The following is a 13022-nucleotide window of genomic DNA, read 5'->3' as shown; positions in this document are numbered from 1 at the left end:
GAACGCCATGAATGCAGTAGGCCCTAACTGGTCCGCTAACCCTTGCAAAGCATCCCTGGTGTAGTTTACAAACCTCTGCTGATTGTAATAGATATAATTCATCCAATCTACATTATTATTAACAGTGACAATAGCAAATAAGGACTCAAAACCTGCTTTAACCTGATCTCTAGAATTAAATTAGTCTGGCCCCCCCTTGGCACTCCTATTGCATCTATGTATACATGTGGATCAAAGTTATCACCTGGAGCGTCAACTTCTCTCTTAGCACGATGCGGTGTTGGATTGTGTAGTCTTCATATTGCACATTTGATTGTATTAATTTGTTCTGATCCCTGAAACAGGGGGCTAGTGTACAGTAGTCAAAGGTGTGTGTTAGAGGAATTTTACCACATTATAGCATGTAAAGGATATGCAGGATCATGAGTTTTTTCAGTGCGAAGTGTGGATCCAAGTGGGCTTTCCTTTGAGCTTGACTGCAGTTGGGGTGGTGAGCAACATCTGGTAGGGACATTAAAACCGGGTTTCTCGCTCAAACTTTTTTACATAGACCCTGTCACCTGGTTTCAGATTGTGACACTCATCTGTAGGACCTGGGAGAAAAGCAGAGACTGCAGAATGCATTACTGACAATTCCTTGGAGAGGCCTATGACAAAATTAACAAGAAAATCATTCCCCAAACTCTGACACTGTGGCATGTACCCTCCGGAGAAAAAGAAAAACTAATGGAAGACACTCAATTCAAGATTTGCCCATTTTCTTCATTGCCTTTTGTATCTACTTTCCCACTACTCCGTGGATGGTAGGGTGTGTGAAAAGCCTGGAATATACCCAAAGCAGACATGATGTGTTGTATTATTATACCTGTGAAGTGCGTACCTTTGTTTGACTCAATCACTTCCGGTACCCCGTAACTGCGGATTACCTCATTCATGAGCTTCTGTGCGGTTACCTGCTTATTTACTTTGGTAACAGGGTAGGTCTCCGACCTGAAAAGAAATCAACAACAAGCACATATTCATACTTCCCAAGAAGTGGGAGCTGAGTGTAGCCAATTTGCAATCCCTGAAATGGGTAGAGTGGTCTAGGCAAGTGTTATGTGGCAAATTTACTTCTGCCCTGTTGCTTACGGCAAAGATCATGCAAAATTGGACAAATGATGCAGCAGCTACAGAAAACCCAGGAGCCACCCGTCCTTGTTCAAGCGTCGACATCATTGCTGCTTTGAGAGGTGCGTCTTTCCGTGCGTCAGCTGGGCCATCATGGGGCACAGGGACCGTGGTAGGCAAGTGCCGTTGACTGTTCGCCATACGCCGTCCCGTTTCTGCTGTTCCCATATTTAGTCCATTTGTCTTTTTCTTCCTTGCTGGCTTGTAACTGTAAAGTCTTTAGCATATCAAAGTCCAAAGTTTTTATCAAAGTCCAAGTTTTTATCAAAGTCCAAAGTTGTTAGTCAATGTCCAAAGTTTGGTCAAAGTCCAAAGTTATTGTTAAATTCTTCTTTTCTTCTTTTCTTCCACGGCTTGAGGGACGCTGCCTTTGCTGTGTGGTCTGTGATGGCGTTGCCTCTTGTTTCTCCGGTGTAGAAATTGGTGTGAGCTCTCCACTTTGTTAGGTAGTAGTAGGGCCTCCATGAGTCTCTGCACCGCTGCACCATTCTTAATTGGCTGTCCTGCTGAGGTAAAAAACTGTCTGGCCTTCCATGTTGGGCCGTAATCATGAGCTATGCCAAATGCATACCGGGAGTCAGTGTAAATGTTTGCCGTCTTACCTTCTGCCACTCTACACGCCTCAGTGAGGGCCTTTAGTTCCGCTTCTTGTACTGCGACATGCGGAGGCATTCTGCTTTTAGGACATCTTGTTGTGTGACCACTGCATATCCAGTGTGGAGTCGTCAATCACCCCTGGTACCATCTATAAAAAACAACTCAAAATATGCATTGCTAACAAGGGCTTTCAGTAACTTTTTAAAACTTAAATTTTCTTGTTGCATCACTGCTAGACAATCAGGCTGGTATTTTATTTCAAAAAGATCAGAACCTTGTTGCAAAAAAAAAAAATTAAAAATGGCTGATTTGCAATACCTAGATCACCTATGCCTTCTCCCCCCCCCCCCCCACCCCCCCCTTTGAACCAGGGTACTCAATTGTAAGAAGAGTAGCCGGGTTGAAAGTAGTAGAACATTATAAAAAGATTTGATGGATGCAGATAAGGCCTGTAAGATGCTAGCACCAATAACAGACATGAGTTACATCAGGGCAGAATAATCTACAAACACCTATTAATATTGGAAATGTGATATCCTTTAAGCAAATTCATTATTAATCTGATCCTGCCTGCAACGTCTTATCAAATTTGAGAGAGAAAAAAACAAAAAAAACTTTTACTAGCTGCTCAAGATCCTCACCCCCTCCCTTGTGGACAAGAGGGATGAAACATTACGTACTATTACATCATCTAGCCCCACCCCCTCGATACTGGCTGCTTGCGTCTTTTTTCACAACTTCATTTAAGCTTTACAGTCCGCACGTCCACATCACAACCAAGTAACGTCTTATGCATGGGGGGGGGGGGGGAGACTTTTATCCCCAGTCAATACCTGCATCACACATTTTACATTCACCACAGCCTGAACACTGGGCATTAACTCTCATCCATCCATGCGCTCAAGTCTGCTCCGTCACCCCCCACATTGAAGGTGTACCAGTACATACAGATGCACAGATAAAAAGTTTGACAAACAAACATACATCAGTTGAAAAACATTGAGGTGAGTGCTATAATGTTATAAAGTACATGATTCTATTGAGATGAGATTGTGAATGAGCGCTATTTTTGACAAATTATGTGAAAACGTTTAAGTGACTGAGACATTCTATCTTTCTTATCTACTGAAGCTATTATATGCTGTATTAAATGCTGAAGTATTTTAGAATGCGTGGGTATCTTTCAGCCCCCCTTGTGACCCTGAGCTTAGAGTGAAGTTTGAAAGCCCCCACCTTTGCAAAATAACTGTTACTCTATGAATATGCAAAACCAACTGAACAGAGTTGTTTTAGTTTAACTATTCCCTGCATTTGAACTCATAAATAACACATATGCTGGGACCTTCTGACAGCTTACACCTGTATGAAAGAGACCAAGACGTCTCCATTTGTGACCTCAGAACCCTAGTAAGAATATACCTTAGAAATTGCTATATTTCCTGCCTTGTAAGACAGTATAATTAATTAAATTCATGTCAAGCCTTCATTCCATTACAGCAAGCAAGGCTATTTTCCAGGGTATTTCATTCTCTCTGCTTTGATATCGCTTGACCTTGAAAACTAGACACAAGCTGCAGCTTCAAGTAAACAATCCTTCTCACACTAAAAGCAAGCTCAGTTAACCATTTGCACATATATACGTATACACACACACACACCCACACACACACACATATATATATATATATATATATATATATATATATATATATATACACCTAGTATTATACACCTTTAAACAAATAATGTGTGCATACTTAACTTTCTCTGACTGTCTCTCTCCTTTTCACTTCAGCACTTTCTAGCAACCCTTGGTCTTTCAAGGCGCCCTTCTTGGTCCTAAGGACCTCCTCCCAGTCACCATACTGTAATCTACCGTGCGGGTCCTTGTTACACATTTTCATAAGTTTTCTTACAGTTTGCAAATTGTGACCCTTGTCTCTTCTCCACCAATTCATCCGCACGGTGTATGGCGTAAGGTCTTACGCATATTAGAACAACAATAATAATAATAATAACACGCTCCATAGAATGTATCCTTCTTAATTCCAAATTGTCAGCCCCTTATATACCGGCAAAACAACTGAAGGTCTCTTCTCCTATGGAACCAGCCTCACAGAATGCATCCCTCTGAAATCAAATCGTTAGCCCCATATATAAGGCAAAACAACCAAGGGTCCCTTCTCCTATGAAGCCTGTCTCACAAAATGCATCCCTCTTAAATCAAATTGTTAGCCCCTTATATACTGGAAAAACAACCAAGGGTCCCTTCTCTTATGAGACTAAATGAAAAGAAAGAGAAAAAAATTCTGCAGATACAACAAACAACCTTCACTATCGTTAAAACACTACGGACTTCAGCAACAAATAGACTACAGACTAGTTCCTGGGTGAGCGATTGGTGCGCATATCACGGTCAGTGGTCCGTGACGGCAAACCCGAAGCCCACGAGTTACCGTGTAGAACTCTTAACCCAACCCGTCCGGTCACAAAACACAGATAGTCCCTCCCGCTGCAATACTCTCAGCGTAAAACACAACATAAATATATGCTGGTCTTACCTGGAGTTCTGTGAGTTGATTAGGCTCGGTTTGCAGCAGGACGGCTTCCCCGTGGCGTGGATACGGGTGGACTGCGCTGCACGGCTCTGGTTTTCCCGCCCCACTTTCGGGCGCCATTTGTCAGGGTAAATTCTGCGTACAGCACCAATCAGGCACACCCCAATGCCCCGCTGCCGGCGGTAAAGAAGAGACACCACACACGGAGGTCTGGTATAGTTCCTCACACGGGGACATGACTGCGCACTTTATTACAGATTACATGGGATCTTATACCCTTTGGTCTCATCACTAGGAATGGGTGATGGGCTCATTGGCTCAAATTCACCGCATAACCATATATGTAAAGTCCGGATTTCCGGCCTGAGACAGTGAAAGTTATATACGTAGTTGAACAGTTGTTATCTTGATACGGCGCCTCTGGAAAAACAGCCAAGCACACGGCCTTCGCGTCTGGCTCTGTATCATCTCTGAATTTCTGGACACATCTCTCTCAGCCTTGCAAACTTTTGGAATATCTGATGTAAGGCGACATATAAGTTTTTCTCATTTTAACTTTGAATAGAACTTGCATACAGGTATAAAAGCATAAAAAACATATGGCAATATATACATATACCCTCACAATAGTATGCACAGACCCCTGTAATACTCCTGTAGCAAAGGTATAAGCTGACCCCACTAACAGTTATGTTGCAGAAGTCGAGGGAGACCCTATTAACACTTCTGTAGTAACAGTATAGACAGACCCCAGTAACATTTCAGTAGCTGCAGTATAGGCAGAGCCCAGTATCAGTTACATTTCAGTGGTAACAGTATCAACAGACCCCCGTAACATTTCCGTAACCGCAGTATAGGCAGAGCCCAGAATTAGTTGGATTTCAGTAGTAACAGTATGGACAGATAGACAACACCTATGTGGAAAAGCTAGCATTTTCTGAGACAAGAGAGGGGCATTTGATTGCAATGAAAAGGATATTCAAGGTACTGAAAGTCAGCACTCCTCCTCATCTCAAGCTGAAATATGGAAAGGCTTCATTCATATGTTTTCTATTGTCCATTTCAAAGTGTTAGCAAATAGCAATCCAAGTTTCCGGCTACTACCACGCATCTTTCTTAGGAATTACCAAAGATGATCACAAGTAAAGGCCTCATCATCAGTCAGTCCAAAATCATTCAGGGAGTACGTGGTTCTCAGCTGGCCTGCTTTCACCAAGGATCGGTGCCTGCTGCTACTCTGTCCCTTGCCCTGCAGGGATGCTGTGTTCTATAGTCACCTGTATTCCGACCTCAGCTGTACGCTTATCTTTGGACTTAGCATTACCAACAAGTTGGAAGCCACAATTGCTCCACCAGTCGGCTGAAAGCTTCAGCTAGGGATAACGAACTAGTACCGCGGTTTTATTTAGTTGGTTTTCGGAATGTGGCCAGGATTAAGTGGGCCGTGGTGGTGGTGGTGGTGGTGGGGTTTCCTATTGTGTCGTTTAAGGTGAAATTCTTGGACTGCCGCCAGACGGATCACTGCGAAAGCATTTGCCAAGAATGTTTTCACTGTTGGAGGAGGAGGAGGGGGATGTTTTTGAGGCAGTATGTGTCCTGTGCACGTGTTCGTGGTTATATGCACCTTCCCAGTAACCGCATAGCTGAAAAATTGTCGCGCCTGGGGACCTAGTAGCGCGGTTTTATTTAGTTGGTTTTCAGAATTTGGCCAGGATGAAGTTATGGAGTGTGGACATAGTAGCACGGTTTTATTTAGTTGGTTTTCGGAATGTGGCCAGAATTAAGTTGTGGAGTGTGGACCTATTAGCGCGGTTTTATTAAGTGGGTTTTCGGAATGTGGCCAGGATTAAGTGGGCTTTGGCGGGGGAAGGGGGGGCTTTCTTATTGTGTCATTTAAGGTGAAATTCTTGGACTGCCTCCAGACGGACCACTGCGAAAGCATTTGCCAAGAATGTTTTCATTGTTGGAAGAGGAGGAGGGGGATGTTTTTGAGGAAGTATGTGTCCTGTGCACGTGTCCGTGGTTATATGCGCCTTCCCAGTAACCGCGTAGCTGAAAAATTGTCGCGCCTGGGTACCTATAGTGCAGCCTCGCCGCCATCATGTCTTTGGGAAGCCTCAGTTTCCACAACCCTGCAACATAGCAGTAGCAGCAGTATAGGCAGAGCCCAGAATTAGTAACATTTCAGTGGTAAGAGTATGGACAGACCCCAGTAACATTTCCGTAGCAGTAGTATAGGGAGAGCCCAGTATTAGTAACGTTTCAGTTGTAGCAGTATAGACAGGCCCCAGTAACATTTCTGTAGCAGCAGTATAGGGAGAGCCCAGTATTAGTAACATTTCAGTAGTAGCAGTACAGACAGGCCCCAGTAAAATTTCAGTAGCATCAGTAGGTACAGACCCCAGTAGCATTTCAGTAGTAACAGTACGGAGAGACCCCAGTAATATTTCATTGGCAGCAGTATAGACAGACCCCAGTAACATTTCATTTGCAGCTGTATAGACAGACCCCTGTAACATTTCAGTAGTATAAGTATAGACAGACCCAAGTAACATTTCATTGGCAGCAGTAGGGAGAGACCTCAGTAACATTTCATTGGCAGCAGTATAGACAGACCCCAGTAACATTTCATTTGCAGCTGTATAGACAGACCCCTGTAACATTTCAGTAGTATAAGTATAGACAGACCCCAGTAACAGCTCAGTATTAACAGTAGGGAGAGACCCAAGTAACATTTCATTGGCAGCAGTAGGACAGACCGCAGTAACATTTCAATAGAGACAGTATAGACAGACCCCTGTAACATTTCCGTTGAAGCAGTATAGGGAGAGCACAGTATTTTTAACATTTCAGTAGTAGCAGTATAGACAGACCCCAGTAACATTTCAGTAACGTAAGTTTAGACAGACCCCAGTAACAGTTCAGTAGTACCAGTAGGGAGAGACCCCAGTAACATTTAATTTGCAGCAGTATAGACAGACCCCAGTAACATTTCAGTAGTGTAAGTATAGACAGACCCCAGTAGGGAGAGACCCCAATAACATTTCATTGGCAGCAGTAGGGACAGACCCCAGTAACATTTCAGTAGCAACAGTATAGACAGACCCCTGTAACATTTACGTAGAAGCAGTATAGGGAGAGCCCAGTATTAGTATCATTTCAGTAGTAGCAGTACAGACAGGCCCCAGTAACATTTACGTAGAAGCAGTATAGGCAAAGCAGCAGATTAACATTTCCGTTGAAGCAGTATAGGGAGAGCCCAGTATTTTTAACATTTCAGTAGTAGCAGTACAGACAGGCCCCAGTAACATTTACATAGAAGCAGTATAGCCAAAGCAGCAGATTAACATTTCCGTTGCAGCAGTTTAGGGAGAGCACAGTATTTTTAACATTTCAGTAGTAGCAGTATAGACAGACCCCAGTAACATTTCAGTAACGTAAGTTTAGACAAACCCCAGTAACTGTTCAGTAGTACCAGTAGGGAGAGACCCCAGTAACATTTCATTTGCAGCAGTATAGACAGACCCCAGTAACATTTCAGTAGTATAAGTATAGACAGGCCCCAGTAACAGTTCCGTAGTAACAGTAGGGAGAGACCCCAGTTACATTTCATTGGCAGCAGTATAGACAGAGCCAAGTAACATTTCATTTGCAGCTGTATAGACAGACCCCTGTAACATTTCAGTAGTATAAGTATAGACAGACCCCAGTAACATTTCATTGGCAGCAGTTGGAACAGACCCCAGTAACATTTCATTTGCAGCTGTATAGACAGACCCCTGTAACATTTCAGTAGTATAAGTATATACAGACCCCAGTAACATTTCATTGGCAGCAGTAGGGACAGGCGCCAGTAACATTTCATTTGCAGCAGTATAGACAGACCCCAATAACATTTCAGTAGTATAAGTATAGACAGACCCCAGTAACAGCTCAGTACTAACACTAGGGAGAGACCCCAGTAACATTTCATTGGCAGCAGTAGGACAGACCGCAGTGACATTTCAGTAGCAACAGTATAGACAGACCCCTGTAACATTTCCGTTGAAGCAGTATAGGGAGAGCACAGTATTGTTAACATTTCAGTAGTAGCAGTATAGACAGACCCCAGTAACATTTCAGTAACGTAAGTTTAGACAGACCCCAGTAACAGTTCAGTAGTACCAGTAGGGAGAGACCCCCAGTAACATTTAATTTGCAGCAGTATAGACAGACTCCAGTAACATTTCATTTGCAGCTGTATAGACAGACCCCTGTAACATTTCAGTAGTATAAGTATAGACAGACCCCAGTAACAGCTCAGTACTAACAGTAGGGAGAGACCCCAGTAACATTTCATTGGCAGCAGTAGGGACACACCCCAGTAACTTTTTAGTAGCAACAGTATAGACAGACCCCTGTAACATTTCAGCAGTATAAGTATAGACAGACCCCAGTAACAGCTCAGTACTAACAGTAGAGAGAGACCCCAGTAACATTTCATTGGCAGCAGTAGGGACACACCCCAGTAACATTTCAGTAGCAACAGTATAGACAGACCCCTGTAACAGTTACGTAGAAGCAGTATAGGGAGAGCCCAGTATTAGTAAAATTTCAGTAGTAGCAGTATACAAAGGCCCCAGTAACATTTACGTAGAAGCAGTATGGGCAAAGCAGCAGATAAACATTTTCATTGCAGCAGTATAGGGAGAGCACAGTATTTTTAACATTTCAGTAGTAGCAGTATAGACAGACCCCAGTAAAAGTTCAGTAGTAACAGTAGGGACAGACCCCAGTAACATTTCATTTGCAGCTGTATAGACAGACCCCAGTAACATTTCATTTGCAGCTGTATAGACAGACCCCTGTAACATTTCAGTAGTATAAGTATAGACAGACCCAAGTAACATTTCATTGGCAGCAATAGGGACAGGCCCCAGTAACATTTCATTTGGCAGCAGTAGGGACAGACCCCAGTAACATTTCAGTAGCAACAGTATAGACAGACCCCAGTAACATTTACATAGAAGCAGTATAGGGAGAGCCCAGTACTAGTAACATTTCAGTAGTATCAGTATACACAAACCAAGGTAACATTTCACAAGCAGAAGTATCGGCAGACCGAAGTTACATTTCTGTTGCTGAAGTATAGTCAGACCCCTGTAGCATTACTGTGGCAGAAGTATAGGTAGGCAGAACAGAGTTACATTTCTGTAGCAAAAGTGTAGGCCAACCCCAGACACATTGGTGTACCATGAGTGCAGGCGAAGCCCATAAAAATTACTTGGATTACATTGTAAACGAGGGCCCCAAAAATTGGTGTACCAACAGTACAAATGTACCCCAGAAAAATTGCCCATGCCCAACCCAGAGGGCAGGTGAAACCCATTAATCGATTGCGCTTAGCTTACTGTGGCTTAATTTGTAACTAGGCCTGGTGGCAGTGGAGTTAAAATAAAAATTGGTTCAGGTGAAAGTTTCAATGCTTTAATGAGAATAGAAAAGTATAAATATTGTTTACAAAAGTTATATGAGCCTTTTGGGCCACAGAAAAATTGCCCGTTTGGGGTGATTACGTGAGGTTTCAGGAGGAGGAGCAGGAGGAGGACGAATATCATACACAGATTGACAAAGGTAAAGGTCCACATTTTTACGGTGATAGAGAACAATGCTTGCATCCGCGGTTGCAGCGAAAAAAAGCTTTAAGTACCGCTGCTGTCCGCTGGTGGAGAAGAGAAGTCTGGGGAAATCCAGGCTTTGTTCATCTTTATGAGTGTAAGCCTGTCGGCACTGTCAGTTGCCAGGTCGGTATGCTTATCCGTGATGATTCCCCCAGCTGCACTAAACACCCTCTCTGACAAGACGCTAGTGGCAGGGCAAGCAAGCACCTCCAGGGCATACAGCGCGAATTCGTGCCATGTGTCCAGCTTTGACACCCAGTAGTTGTACGGAGCAGAGGCATCACGGAGGACTGTCATACGATCGGCTACGTACTCCCTCACCATCCTTTTACAGTGCTCCCGCCAACTCAGCCTTGACTGGGGAGCGGTGACACAGTCTTGCTGAGGAGCCATAAAGCTGGCAAAGGCCTTGGAGAGTGTTCCCCTGCCTGTGCTTAACATGCTGCCTGATCTCCGCACCTTCCCTGCTACTTGGCCCTCGGAACTGCGCCTTCTGGCACTAGCGCTGTCGGATGGGAAGTTTACCATCAGTTTGTCCACCAGGGCCCTGTGGTATAGCATCACTCTCGAACCCCTTTCCTCTTCGGGAATGAGAGTGGAAAGGTTCTCCTTATACCATGGGTCGAGCAGTGTGTACACCCAGTAATCCGTAGTGGCCAGAATGCGCTTAATGCGAGGGTCATGAGAAAGGCATCCTAACATGAAGTCAGCCATGTGTGCCAGGGTACCTGTAGGCAACACATGGCTGTCCTCACTAGGAAGATCACTTTCAGGATCCTCCTCCTCCTCCTCCACAGGCCATACACGCTGAATGGATGAGAGGCAAACAGCATGGGTACCCTCTGCAGTGGGCCCAGCTGTCTCTTCCCCCTCCTCCTCAGGCTCCTCCCCCTCCTCCTCCTCCTCAACGCGCGGTGATATAGACATGAGGGTGCTCTGACTATCCAGCGACATACTGTCTTTCCCCGCCTCCGTTTCCGACCGCAAAGCGTCAGCCTTAATGCTTTGCAGGGAACTTCTCAACAGGCATAGCAGAGGAATGGTGACGCTAATGATTGCAGCATCGCCGCTCACCATCTGGGTAGACTCCTCAAAGTTTCCAAGGACCTGGCAGATATCTGCCATCCAGGCCCACTCCTCTCTAAAGAATTGAGGAGGCTGACTCCCACTACGCCGCCCATGTTGGAGTTGGTATTCCACTATAGCTCTACGTTGCTCATACAGCCTGGCCAACAGTTCCACCGTGTGGGCACGTTGCACAACAGTCGGTGCACTGGCAGATTAAACCGATGTTGCAGGGTCCGCAGGGTGGCAGCGTCCGTGTTGGACTTGCGGAAATGTGTGCTGACCCGACGCACCTTGCCGAGGAGGTCTGACAAGTGTGGGTAGCCTTTCAGAAAGCGCTGAACCACCAAATTAAAGACATGGGCCAGGCATGGCACGTGCGTGAGGCTGCCGAGCTGCAGAGCCGCCACCAGGTTACGGCTGTTGTCACACACAGCCATGCCCGGTTGGAGGCTCAGCGGCGAAAGCCAGCGGTCGGTCTGCTCTGTCAGACAATGCAACAGTTCGTGGGCCGTGTGCCTTTTCTCTCCTAAGCTGATTAGTTTCAGCACGGCCTGCTGACGCTTGCCCACCGCTGTGCTGCCGCGCGACACCGACTGCTGACGACGTGCTGCTGACACGTCTTGATTGTGAGGTAGAGGTTGCGTTGGAGGAGAAGGAAGGTTTAGTGGAGGTGGCATACACCACCGCAGATACCCGCACCGAGCTGGGGCCAGCAATTCTGGGGGTGGGTAGGATGTGAGCGGTCCCAGGCTCTGACTCGGTCCCAGCCTCCACTAAATTCACCCAATGTGCCGTCAGGGAGATATAGTGGCCCTGCCCGCCTGTGCTTGTCCACGTGTCCGTTGTTAAGTGGACCTTGGCAGTAACCGTGTTGGTGAGGGCACGTAGAATGTTGCGGGAGACGTGGTCGTGCAGGGCTGGGATGGCACACCGTGAAAAATAGTGGCGACTGGGGACTGAGTACCGAGGGGCCACCGCCACCATCATGTTTTTGAAAGCCTCAGTTTCCACAAGCCTGGACGGGAGCATCTCCAGGCTGATCAATTTGGCTATGTGCACGTTTAAAGCTTGAGCATGCGGGTGCGTGGCGGCGTATTTGCGCTTTCGCTCCAACGCTTCTGCTAGCGATAGCTGGACGCTGAACTGAGAGACATAGCTGGATGGGGCCGAGGACAGCGGAGGTGAGGGTGTGGGTGCAGGCCAGGAGGTGGTCGTGCCTGTGTCCTGAGAGGGGGGTTAGATCTGAGTGGCAGGTTGGGGCACAGGGGGAGAGGCAGTGGTGCAACCCGGAGGCGGTGAACGGCCTTCGTCCCACCTTGTAGGGTGCTTGGCCATCATATGCCTGCGCATGCTGGTGGTGCTGAGGCTGGTAGTGGTGGCTCCCCAGCTGATCTTGGCGCGACAAAGGTTGCACAGTACTGTTTGTCGGTCGTCCGCGCTCTCAGTGAAAAACTGCCACACCTTTGAGCAACTTGGCCTCTGCACGGTGGCTTGGCGCGAGGGGGTGCTTTGGGAAACAGCTGGTGGATTATTCGCTCTGGCCCTGCCTCTACCCCTGGCCACCCCACTGCCTCTTCCAACCTGTCCTGCGCCTGCACTTGCCTCCCCCTCTGAAGACCTGTCCTCAGTTGGCTTATCAAACCAGGTGGGGTCAGTCACCTCATCGTCCAGCGGCTCTTCCTCCGAATCCTCTGTGCGCTCCTTACTGCCCTTACTGCTGCCTCACTGATAGACAACTGTGTCTCATCATAATCATCAACTTCCTCACCCATCGAAAGCTCTTGAGACAGTTGCCGGAAGTCCCCAGCCTCATCACTCGGACCCCAGGAACTTTCCAATGGTTGGGCATCGGTCACGACAAACTCCTCAGGTGGGAGAGGAACCATTTTTTCCCAATCAGCACTGGGGCCCGAAAACAGGTCCTGGGAGTCTGCCTGCTCATCTGAATGTGTCATTTTCATGGAGTGAG

Source organism: Eleutherodactylus coqui, chromosome 1 (genome assembly GCF_035609145.1).
Source record: "Eleutherodactylus coqui strain aEleCoq1 chromosome 1, aEleCoq1.hap1, whole genome shotgun sequence".
Lineage (NCBI taxonomy): Eukaryota > Metazoa > Chordata > Amphibia > Anura > Eleutherodactylidae > Eleutherodactylus > Eleutherodactylus coqui.
The sequence above is the reverse complement of the archived record's forward strand: the minus strand, read 5'-3'. Positions refer to the sequence as shown.